Source organism: Pinus tabuliformis, chromosome 1_1 (assembly GCF_031772625.1).
Source record: "Pinus tabuliformis cultivar Carrire ecotype Pingquan chromosome 1_1, CPIR1, whole genome shotgun sequence".
In the NCBI taxonomy this organism is placed as follows: Eukaryota; Viridiplantae; Streptophyta; class Pinopsida; order Pinales; family Pinaceae; genus Pinus; species Pinus tabuliformis.
The window spans coordinates 544152701-544166032 of record NC_142297.1 but is presented as its reverse complement, the minus strand read 5'-3'; positions in this window follow the sequence as shown (position 1 = coordinate 544166032).

The following is a 13332-nucleotide window of genomic DNA, read 5'->3' as shown; positions in this document are numbered from 1 at the left end:
CATGAGGGAAAATCTATAATATGCCACTACCATCAGATGATCCATGACCATAATGGAACACCGCTGATCGGATGAGACACCTAACATGCAATGCAAGAAGAGAATTTTATTACTTATGGAGGGATGAAGATACCGACACTAACAATGGGCTAACCGAGTCATGCCTAAGCCTTCTCTGAACACCTCCCCTTACATCCTGATGTATGGAAACTAATCCATCCTCCCGCTGAACATCTACTTTCCTGCTCTCCAATTGTCCCAAGAATCCCAAGTCAAGCCATGTATTCTAGTTCAATGTAGGATGGACACTTTGCACAAGCTACAAGAAGAAAGGCTGAAAGCAAAAGAAAAAATTTCACTTCAGCAAAGTCATATCAAGAGATGGTTTGATAGAAAGTCTGCAGGAAGAATAAATTCTGTGTGGGTGACTTAGTCTTAAAGTGGGACAAATTCCATGAGCACAAAGGAAAACACACTAAGTTTCAGTCCTTGTGGATTGGTCCTTACACAGTCCACGAAAATCTTGGCCAACACACATGTCGTCTTAAGTCACTTGACGAGAAGATTGATTCTCTCTTTGTCAATGGCCAAGACTTAAAACAATATTTTCAATGAATATTTTGGGTTGCGCCCCGCACTATGTACATATTCTTTTGTTGTTTGTTGTTTATGTCTTTGTTTTAGTTTTGTGTTGTTTTGTCATGTAAATAAGTGTCGTGCCTTACTGTGTTGTGGATTCCAAGTGTGTGTGTGGCTGAAGTTCAAAGAGTCTTGTGACAGTGTAGCACTTGGCTAGTCCTCTGTCCGTCTTCCTTTTGTTAGTTGCATCTTTTAGCCAATGAAATCCTGACGGAAAATATGATCCGTCCATAAGGAGAGTTTTGGTCCAACCATGAACCTGTGCCCAGTCTGGAAACTTCATGCCTATACTCAGTTTTTGATTTGGTGTTTTCAAGCCTATCCAACTAGTAGAAATGGAGAAGGGGAAAAATCTAAACGAGCAAACCTAAATAAGAAGTTTTTATATGCTTCTTTGAAGGAACAACCTCTCCTACTCTCAATAAGTCAAGATCCCTCTTTTGCCCCAAAATAAATAAGTGTCGATGCATAGTTCTCTTTAAATAAATAAATAAAGGAGAAAGAAGAGAAAGGTTTCATGTGTAGAGAGGTGAAGCAAGAAACTCCACCGTGGTACTTTCCAGGCTCGCTAGTAGTGGAGAAATGTTTGTTTTCTTATGTGACTCCATTGGGGTACTATCCAGGCCTACTGGTAGTGAAGCAACAACAAAGATGAAAAGCTATACTTTGAAAATCTTAAGCTCACGAGCTAAACTACCTTTCCCAATTCAAAACACAGTGATTATGTTGAATCTTATGTTGTGTTCAACTGAGAAGGTATAGAGGGGACCATGTTTTCCCATGGGGTAAGTGGGGAATCCAAAGTAATATGCGCAATGAATCAATACTCCCTGAAGGACTAAGGCCCTGTAAAGAAGAAATTAACCAAGACAAAGAAGCTGTAATTCAACAGTGTGTCACCAAGTGTTGTAGCGATTGCAACATCCTCAAAATTTTTGGCTTGCACTCAAATTTCAGAGCCTTCCTTGGTCTTTCCCTTGATTTTTGCAAACACTGAAGCTCATTTCATGATCTTTCCTAATGTCCTTTCACCCCTTTTTCTTATTGGATTAGCTATTGTCTTTTGGTATATTTGGCCATTTGTCCATGCTTGCGGACATTTTTTGGCGATTTCGAAGTTTGGTCTTTGTGTATATGAGTTGTCCTAGATATGTAAACATATTTTTCATTCATACACAAAGTTTTCAGCACTGTCGCACAAGTGTCATCACGATTGTCCTAAAGTCCATCTCAAGTGTCGCACTAGTCGCTTCTTGTTATGAGACAATCACATAGAGGGAAACTATTTCCAGCTTTGACCTTTTCTTTGAAAAGAACATAACCTTTACCTTTTATGAGTGCAGGGGTGTCATTTCCAAATGAGACCTTCCTTTCCTTTTCTAAGGCACTATATGACTGAAGTTTTTCTTTATCACCTGTCATATGTTTCGAGCATCCACTGTCGATGTACCACTAATTTTCTTGTCCTTCCGCATATAAGGCTATACCACATCTTTCTGGTTTCGGTTCTTTCTTTCTCCATGTTTTGGGACTTATTGAAGCTTGCTCCTTCTGAGTTGTTTGCCAAAACCTACTCCTGCATTTATAATCTTCATGACTGAAGTTGTTACAAATAGAACATTCTATTTCATTTTCAAGGGCATAAAAGTTATTGTAGGTCCTTTTCATGATCCCAGCCTTTGATTTTGTGCTTCTCTAGTCATGATGGTATTGTAGGCAACACATTGAGAAACTTTGTGTCCAAATTTATGACAAGAGAAACATTGGCCATTGAAGAAATTCCTGCAATTATCAAACCTACCGTCCAGGTGATTGTAGTTTCCATAGACAAATTGAGAGTGATTTACCTGCGGTTGGTTGTAACTTTTGTTCATCCTTGAAGTAGATTGCCCCCGATTTACTTGGTGATCTCTGTTCAACCTTGAAGTATATTGACCTTGATTTACCTGGTGATCTGCTTTATGCCTTTGTTGTCGATTGTCAGCCTGTTCACTTCTCCTTGCTACATCTAGATAACTTTTGGAGGTGGATGGCTTCTATGCTTGAGATGCTTCTTCAGAATATCCAAGACCTGTCTTGATTAGAGGAGAACGCTGCACTTTGATAATCTCACCTAAAGTTTCAGATCCTTTAGAAAATCTTAGATTAAGAGCTTTTGTTTTCTCAATATCTTTTCTAAGTCCCACAATTTCACATTCTAACTTTTCATTGTGTTTTTCCCTTTCAGCAAGTTGGAATGTTAGAGTATCTATGATCATACTCTTTTCTTCTAAATAGATTTTAAGTTTAGAAATTCTTCATAGAGATCATCTTCATCTATAGCATCCAAGAAATCATCATCTTCAAAATCTATCAAAAGTCTATAATCATTACATTGTTCATCTTCATCACTAATTGAAAATCCATCACTGTCTTCATGTGTATAATAGCTCTTCTTACTTACATTCTGTTTTCTGTTCCATTTAACTGGTTCCTCACCTTTGTCAAGCTTATCTTTATGAGGACACTTGGCTACATAGTGACCGACTCTTCCACAGGCAAATCATTTGAAAGGAAACTTACCTCTGAATCTTCCAGAACCCCGTTGAAGGTTCTTGACAAAGTTTGATTCTTCCTCTCCTTCTGACATATGTCCTAACTCATTGTAATCTCCTTTTCCTGAAGCTTTGAATGCGGCTTCTCTCCTATCTGATGGTCCCCCTTTTCTCATTTCAAAAGCAGTTAGGATTCTGTGCAGCTGTGACATGGTAATGCTCTGTAGATTCTGCTTTTCTTCTATGGCAGAAACTTTTGATTCAAACTTAGAAGACAAAGATCTTAGAACCTTTTCAACCAAAGTAACTTCTTTTATTTCTTCACCCAAGTTTTTCATACGATTAACAATCTCATCATTGTGCATTCTGAGATTTTCATATTGAATTATGAGAGATTGTAGTTTTGCACGTTTTACCTGATCATCTCCTTCATAGCTTAGAATGATCTTGTCCCATATTTCTTTTGCGGTTTTGAGCTGCATAACCTTGATGAATTCTGATTGAGATAAACTCGCTAATAGAGTATTGACAGCCTTTTCATTTGTTTCACACTACTTCTTACCAGCCGTATCTGTAGGAGTTGCTGATGGGAATGTGTACCCTGCTTCCACGACATCCCAAACTTCTGTACCAAGAGATTGAAGATGGGTTGTGATTCTTACCTTCCAGTAGACGAAGTTGCTCCCATCAAAGATTGGTGGCCTGATAGATGCCTCTTTTTCGTAGTTGCTCATGATGATAGATCTTCCTCCAAGCAATCAAGCTTCTTCTGAAGGACTCGCTCTGATACCAATTGTTGGAAATAATACTGAGAGGGGGGGTGAATCAGTATTATCAAATCAATTATTTTTCATTTCACAATCAGATTTTTATATGCTACTTCAATTATGGGAAATTGCGTATATACGCTACTGTGTCTAAAGCAACCAGCGTATATCAGTAAACTTATGATTCATTAAATGTTGATCTTTAATCAGTGCATCAAAACTTCATTCACCATAAGAACAATAAACAGGTGCAGTAAAATAGAACAGATCATCACACACATGGACACAAGATATCAGGTGGAAACCCAATGTGGATGAAAACCACCTATTGCAAGTTGTCTTTATCTTATTTTAATAAGAAACTTCTTTTTACAATATTTATGTACTGGTGCAGTCTTATACCAGTACGCAGGCTTCTACCTGCAGAAGGCTACTACCTTCTCTCGTTCTCTAGCTTCTCCTGGAAGGGAGCTACAATGCCCTTTGCTCTTGTACTAGTACATAGGTGCTGACCTACAGAAGGCTACAACCTTCTCCTTCTTCTAAGGACCACGTTTCATAATTTTTCAGACTGGATCCATCAATGACATCAATCAAATATCAAATATATCTGCATCAACCAATCTCGTTTTCGCCAACCAAAAACTGATTCAAACAATCACTTCTCTGAATGTTATAACCAGAAAACAGTAACAGTAACCAGACACCAATTCTCAACCCTGAACACTGCAACAATAAACAGAAGTAGCTAAAACATATTTTGTGAGATGTACACTAATTCAATATGTGAAACGTGCGTGCATACGCTTTTGTATTAAGTCAAACCTGCGTATATGCTTCTTTGAATTTCCTAACCTGCATGTATATGTGCCTTTGAAATGCCGAACCTGCATACATATCTATAAAATATAATTTACCCTTTTCAAATATTCATACATCAGTTATACCCAGATTATCAGATTTATAGATCAAGTTATGCGCCAAATATAACAAATAAAAAATCACACAAACATACTTCTCTTCAAGCCTTAAGATCTTGACCCTTCAATAGAACTTATCCTTCTTCTAGTGCTCAGGTTCCTCCTTGGTTCAGATCCAGTTATGCACCATAACCCAATGACCAGTATTCTAGATCTTGCTCTTCATAAGATATTCAATACTTGAGTGAATCAATTTGCCTAATGATCTCCTTCCCCTTTTATAGTCTTAGGCCTTACTCAATATCACAGTCCAAAACCACTTAGAACCAATACTATGGACCCAATACCTGGGTTCAACACATCGGACGAGATACCATGGACCAAAGCCATAGGTCCAAATACCAAGGACTAAATACCATGGACTAAAAATAAGTTTTCCTACATGTACGTGCTTTTCCGTGCATGAAAGTGTGTGCATACGTATACGCGCCTTTTGATCGTTGAACCCGCGTGTATACGCGACTTGGTTAAGAGGAACCTGCGTATATCTTTCTTTTTCTTTCATTTTGAGAGCCTAAACTGTGATCTGTCATTTGAGTGAGTTGCCATCAAGGACAACACCTATGTCATAGCGCTGAACCTGTGTCATAATGCCAACACATTCATGATGAATGTTAGTTGATTAGTGTGGTTATATGCACATGTGTCAGATAGTCAAGAAGGTTATAGTTAACTTGATGATTACTAACTATCAAGTTAACTAATCATCAAGTCGTATTACCTAATCATTATGATAGTTAACTTGATGATTAGGGTTATATAATTTATACGTTGATGTTATATGTATCACAGTAAGTTGGATTGGCCTATGCAAATGGTTAGGGTTATGAAATTCAGGTATGAGTCGACTTATTGTGTTGCATCGCGTGGTACTAATCTAGACCGATCGTACATATATGATTGCTATGATTTCTATGCATAAATGGTAATTGTTTATGAGTTAGGATGTGAACATGTTAGTTAGTGATTGTTATGGATATCATGATCTTATTTATGTTTAAGCTGATGTGTTGAGAAGTTATAACATGCTAACTAGCTTGATTGTGCAGGAAAGATAGCCTCCCCTAACATACAGTAAGGTACACATTTTGTTATGTCATATATTTGGTGCTTGACTGGTTGATTATGTCATCTAGTTAACTTATTTAACATGGTATGTTGCAAGTTGGTTGAATGTTTGATAAATTGCATAATATGAGTATGTGTTCAAATGATTTTGTTTTATATTATTGTACTAATACATATGTGTTGAGACAATTGATATCTACTTGAATGTAGTTCACAGTTGTAGCATTATGTCTAATGAATATGAGTTGACTATGGATTATGACATGATTGTTTGTAAAGGTTGATTTCAAATTGATATATGGTTTTCTTGATATTTGGAACATGTGGTTGACATGTGTGTGCAGTTCCGGGGAATATACTAGGTATTAGTGTGACAAGGTAACACTTGATGTGTTTATATGACTAACAGTTAGGTGATGTGACAATACATAGTAAGCCTCGATTCAAACAAAGTAAAGAGGTAAAAGGAAGAAAGTGGAGAAGAAATTCATTTGAATATGTTTAGAAACCCTAATTCCAAATGAATGAGTGCTTTGCATATAGGAAAGTATTCTTAACCTTGATTCTGTTTAACATTATGTGGATATGTGCTAGATTCATGAACATGTACTTGAAAAGTATATTAGCTAGTCTCTAGTCACAGGTGGATCTGTCAAGGGAATTAGAGTCCATTGAGAGATGGCGTGGATGTGTTCGGTTACAAGGTGCGTGGCACATCAAGCTATGGTAAGTAGTGTATTTTTATTTTTATTTATGCATTAAAAATTATGTGTTTATGGCAGTATGATGCAGGGGATTGCATGGTAAAAGAGGATGCCATGAAATATTGAAGAAGGCCCAGGTTGAACTTCCCTTGGGAACTATGGGGATTGAGTCATGCTGTCTTTTGCTAGTCTTGTGATTTTGGTCTTTTGTGATTTGCTTGTGCTTGATTTTATGATTTTGCATACGTCTGGTGCATAGCTATGCCAATTTATTGCTGTGTCATGTTGTTATTGGTTTTCATGGTTTTCTCGTGTTTTCTTCTTGTTCTTGCCTTTTACAATTTGTGTCTTGGGAATTGGTTGGGAGAGGAAGAAGTTGATGGAGCTTGGGGAGAGCTGTGTGGTACCCAATAGGTAATGTTAGAATGAGATGAAGCTCTGTGCATGAGTAAGTGCAACAGAATGTAAAACTATGACAATCGATTGGATTGGTTGGCCCATAGTGATAAACAGATGATGGCACTACAAACATGTGAAAGGTAATTAGAAAAGGTAAAGTAAATGGATTTGAGGTGTCGGATGCCTTGGCTATGTTGGGAACGATTGTTCTTAATGTTGTGCATGAATAAGGGAGGTTATCTTAACCTAGACCTTATGTTATATGATAATTATGTTATCATCATGATTATGTTGATGTTTATATATGTATACATGTATGTATGTATGTCATTGTCTGGCATAATGATGATTTTTTTTTGCTAATGATTATATATGTATGTATGTATGTATATATGTCACTGCTTGACAGGGTCATCAAGAATCATCCTTGTGGAGGAATGATTGCTTACGCAGGCGAATGGCATGAAGGTTCCTGGTCTTACGAGGAATCAATTGAGAAGAGTAGTCATGACAAATATACAAGCTCAGTATCATATGGTTATGAGTTGATATTACGTGACTATATTATATATATGTTATTGATAGGTTATACTGAGAGATATAACAAGGAAATGAAAGGAGTGTGGTCTGCGACATGCTAGGAAAAGGATGGATAAGACACTGGAAGCAAGATTGCTTGGCAGAGACAGTGTGGTTTTGGATGTGTGCTATTATTGTTGTGCACGTGATGTTATGTGCATGTAGATGCTGGATATGACGTGCTATGTACATATTGTACTATGTGTATTATGTATATGTGGTGTTGTGTGCATATGGTGCACTGTGCATGTTGGATATGCGGTGTTGTGTACAAATGATGTTATGTACATGTTGGATATGTAGTGCTATGTACATGTGGTGTTGTGTGCATGTTGCACATGTGGCGCTATGTACATATGGTGTTGTGTGGATGATTGTACAAGTGGTGTTGTGTGCAGGTGGTGCTGTGTACATGTTGTACAAGTGGTGTTGTGTGCAGGTGGTGTTGTGTACGCGTCGTGCATATAGTGTTGTGTACATGTGATGTCGCATACATGTCATGCGTGTGATACTGTGTACATGTGGTATTGTACACATTGTACAATGGTGTAGTGTACATATGGCGTTATGTACACATTGTGCAAGTGGTTCCATGTAGATTTGATGTTGTGCACACGTTGTCCATGTGATGCTTTGTACATATAGTACTAGTGTACGTGTGGTATTGTGCACATGTCATACATGTTGTGTTGAAGGTGCGTAGTACTAGGTGCATGTATTGCATGGTGCTGTATGATGTGTGTGGTTGTATGTGTGTGAAGCACACTATGTGTATATGCACATGGTTGAGGAGAAGGCACTAGGTGTTTGTCAGGTGTGGCAACCAATCCAGAGTTCGTAGGACATAAAGACAAAGGTAGAAGCTAAGGATTAATAAAAGGATAAGTATCAACATTTATTTCAATTTTATTATGCATGTGATTTATGATTTCGGTCTATGATGATTACATGTGATCTATCATTCTGGTTGTGATGGTTACATGTGATTTATGATGTTGATCTATGATGGTTGTGTTTTGAGCTAACCCGATGTGATATGTTTATACATGATGCTTTTTTCAAAGATGCTAGTTTGACTTGTTGTGACAGGAAATAAACAAGATTGCAAGTATACCTTATTGACGAGCTACCAATGAGGTATGATTTGAGGTTATTTCAATTTATTTTGAATATAATGGAAGTTATGTTCTTGGAACAAGAATGCATGAAACATGATCGGTTGGGTGGCTGAAATTGATTGCAATAATTGGAAGCAACAAAAAAAGAAATTGGAACATGCAACAATATGTTGGTAGAGTACTCCAAGAGCAGGGCCATTGTGGGACATTGGTACCCAATAGTGTCCATTGATTGCCATGAGCATGCTATGACCGATATGATGGCTTTGAGGCAGGGATATGCCTTGGTTTTGTATCTTCTGATGCAAGGAAGCCTTTCCAAGGGATGGATTGCCCGGTTTAGGGGATTCTGGGGAACTTGGAAGGTGAGTGACTGCATGGAAGGGGTGTGACCAAATTTCCTAAGGGACTATGTAGCAGAGAACGGAAGGCCGCAGATATATTTGATTTTGGTCATTAGCATTGCCAGATGGAACCAGATGCACATTGGGAGTGTGCGTTGGAACAATGAGTCTGTAACTGTTCGCCGAGGGGACAAGTGGTGCAGGATTATAGTGCTAGATATTGGATGCAGCTTTGACTGTGACAATGGATTCTAGACTTCTTGGGAAGGAGGTGAATCCTGGTATTACTTTGAGGGTGGAGGTGTGATCCTTTGGATTCCCTTGTTGATTGATACGAGCATCGTATCCTTTTATTTGCTGGTTTAGCAAATGTGCATATGTGGTTATTGTAAACACTGTAATGAGCTGTGTTATAAAGCTCCAGTATGCGATATGTTGACATGATGTTTTTCTTTTGAGAAAGTCTTTCATTGTAAATACTATAACGAGCTAAGTTATAAAACTCCATGGGTAGTATGTTTATTTTTTAGCAGTTTTTGTCGAGGTCTTGGTGTGGTTTAACATTGAGGATTGTGTTCCCCAAGGGGGAGGGTTCTGTAACAACCCTGGTGAAAAGTTCATGTAATAAAAGTTAATAAAGGCAAAATAAGACTACGGTTAAGGGAAACATATTCCAAGTTGAATATTGGACAAAGATATCCTAGTGGGCATCACTAAATACATGTTTTGGCTAAGGAAATTGGCAAAGGCTACGGAAAAGGCATTAAAAGGCATTTTTGGCACATTTATTTATGAAAATAAAGGAAATTAGGAGAAAAGTAAGGTGAAAGGTCAAAGGTCGTATGTGAGGAGGAAATTGAAGGAAAATGATGGAAAATGAAGAAAATGGAGGCCTCATTAATAAAAATCCTTCTGAGGATCAGTTGGAAAGCTCTTGACTCAAACTTGGTTAGTGTACCATTTTGTCAGTTCAGGTTTGGAGCTCTCTCATTATTCTCTCTCTCTCTCACTCTTGGTCACTTAGAGTTTTCTTGGAGCACTCTAGTTTGGATCAAGGAAGGAAAAGCAAGCAAAGGGAAAGGAAGGAAAGCAAGGATCAAGGAAGGACAAGCAGGATCAAGAAGCTTTAGCAGGAATACTTGCAGGTAGCCTTTTGCATGTGTGATTTCCTAGTTGGTTTGGACATGCATGGCTTTGAATGTTGGTGTATGGTTATCTTATTGTCAATGGCACGGTTTTGCTAGGTTATGACAATGGTTTTCAGCCTAGCCTTGCCTTTTTCTGGATTCCATGGTATGTTGGGATGTTTATCTCGATTTTGAGCTTTGGTTTGTCGGATGGATTTTGGAATACAGGGCGGAGGTGGTAGGCAAATGACTTAGTAATTCAAATTGAGTTAGATGGAGATCTTTTAGACTGGTGAGGAGTTGAAGAGGGCATGAAAGTGTCAGGGATCCTGTTCAAATAGCTGAAAACATAAATAACTAAACAAAACCCTAGGCAGAGCATTGCAATTAAATGGATTCTACCTTTATCCTTGTTTCATTTAGTTAAGATGAACAAAGAGAGATAATGGCATACATAAAACACATGTAAAATTGCAATTACAGAAGGAAACACAATACCAAATCAAGATGCCATAAGAATACCACAAAGTGCTACAAACCCTGGTCTATTCCTTTGCTAAACTGCAGAGATGAATGTACAACGCTGCTCAAAGCTTTCACAAAAGTCCAACCTTTGCCAATGACTGAAAATCTAGTAGATATAGGCAACAAACAACTCATCCTAGCCTTTAGGGGTTGAGTTCATAAGTTTAGGAGCTGTTTCAACAAGATCTAAACTAAGAACTAAAAAGTAGGCAATGGAACAACTTGCCTCTAGAAACTAGGAAATTGATTCATTCAGTTGCAAACTACCTTTCCATGGATGAATCTACCTCTATGAGTGAAAATTTAACCTATTTACATCAAAATACATCAAGTCACATCAAATTACACCATGAGTTTGACTATTAGAAAGAGAAAAGTCAAACTGTGAAGAAACTAGGCGAAAAAACAGAGTTTTTGGACCAAAATGACAAAATTTCATCCTGTGCGCCGCACCCCTGTCCTTGTGCGCCGCGCTCCTGTCCTTGTGCGCCGTGCTACTTTGGAGCTGATTTTGGGGGCCTTTCCATGCACCAAATTTGCTCCAAGTGGGCTTGTTGGAAAGGTCTACCTGTCTATTATCCAGAACACGTGGAATTTATGAATTTGGTCTCCATTTTCCCCTCCAAAAATGAGTTCTCCCAACACTGCTTCCCGTGTGGCCAAAAAGGGGCAGATAGGTCATTTTTGGGGTGTTTTTGACTCTTTTGGAAGCTCAATACTTGTAAATATTTCTTGGCCATGTGAGGGAATTCATATTTTTCCATGAGGAATCCAAAAATGCTGAGTTTTACTCAAAATGAGGTCTCTAGCAAAATCACGCGCCAGGTGGCATGGCGCACCAGGCAAAAAAACCTGTGTTTTAGGCCAAAAATTCAAAATTTGCAAAAATTTTCCAAAATTTCTTGAAATTTGGGCTGAGTTTCCTTCATCAAGTGCTGTGTTGGGGTAAGGAAGCCTCAACCAAGATCTAGAGTCTATCTTGCTCTTTTCGCTTCCTCGATGTTTTCTTCAACTTGGCCTTCAAAATCCTGATTCTTGCTTTGCACACCTTGTTTCTCGCCAAGTAGTGGTACGCCATGTGCCTCAACATCTTTGTCTCTTTGTTGGCCTTCTCTAGCATCTTTTCCAAGTGCATATTTACCCTCTCAAGCCAAGATTCATGATCAACATCAATTTCTTGTTCAAGCGGTGTCAACTTGATTTTCCTCCTCTTAACAGCTTACCGGTTTTCTCGTATGTTTTGAAGCGCCATGATGATTTGCTGATCCTCTAGCTGTTTGTTCCTATGATCAAGATATTTGATTATCCACTTGGCTCTTTCTAGATTTAGAGACAAATCATGAATGTCAGCTTGCTGTTCCTGAATGATCTCCTTGAGCTTTGAGCTTTGGGAGCCCAAATCGGTGTCATCATCCTGAATAAGAATGAAATCCGTCTCTTGTCCTCCTGAAGGCCCCTCATCATGTAATGGTTGCTTACCCTTGTCCTATACCTGCTTTTCTATTGAAGGAAATGAGACCCCTTCCGCCTTGGGTGGAGATAGTACTTGTTTTGCTGCTACAAACAATCTCCTAGTGCCTTTTTGATATGTAACAAACACTGGCACACTAGTGGTTTGTGTCTCATGCACCTCTTGCTGATGTGAAGGCTTTCCTGCCTCATGAAAAACTGATGGGGGAACTTGTGGACCTGTAAAGACCTCATGTGCAATGAAATCCTCCCATGAAACATTCAATAGACTAAGTTGATGAAAAATCACAATCTTGATTAGTGCAAAGTGATAGATTCTATTATACTACTGATGAGGAGGCTTCCATTGAACCAAGGTGGTCATATTCTCAATATTCTGGCAAATAAAATAGGGGGTTTCATCATTCTCACCCTAGTGAAGTGCATTAACAATCTGATGTGGTAGGAATATAGGTGAAAAAATCTGCCCTCACAGCTGAAATATTTAATTATGAGTTTCATCAAGGGTGCATATGTGTCATGACGGTACCTGAAAGGGAAAACTCTACTAATATGCCTCTGAAAACCAGCCTTGATATAAGGCTCATAATGTTCCCTGTCTACTAGATGCCCCTTATTCCATTGCTCACCAACATTTGGAATACCGGTTGCTTGAGATATAGTCTCAGGTGTCAAGGTGAATGTCACACCTGCCAAATTGACTTGACCATTGTGAAGATGGAGTACAAACAGTCAGGCAAGCTCATGATGGTATTTAACTCTTGCCACCATCTCACAAAATTGGAAACAAGATTGATGATGAAAGCATGTGACAGCAAGAGGGTAGGCCAACAGCTCGGCAAGTGAAGCAGGCTCCTCCCGGTTATGTTTCCCATTCTTGTGAGGTCTCCTTGGTGCATGAATTTCTTTGGAAGAGTCACTGATTATTTCCTCATTTCTGTCATAAGAAGAATCTGACTCCATGTTTGCCAATGCTTGAGTTTTCTTAGATGAGTATGAAGATATTTTAATGGATAATAGGAATTTGCTGCCAAATATATGAATTGATGAGGGACTGTGAGGGGACTATGTATGAGGG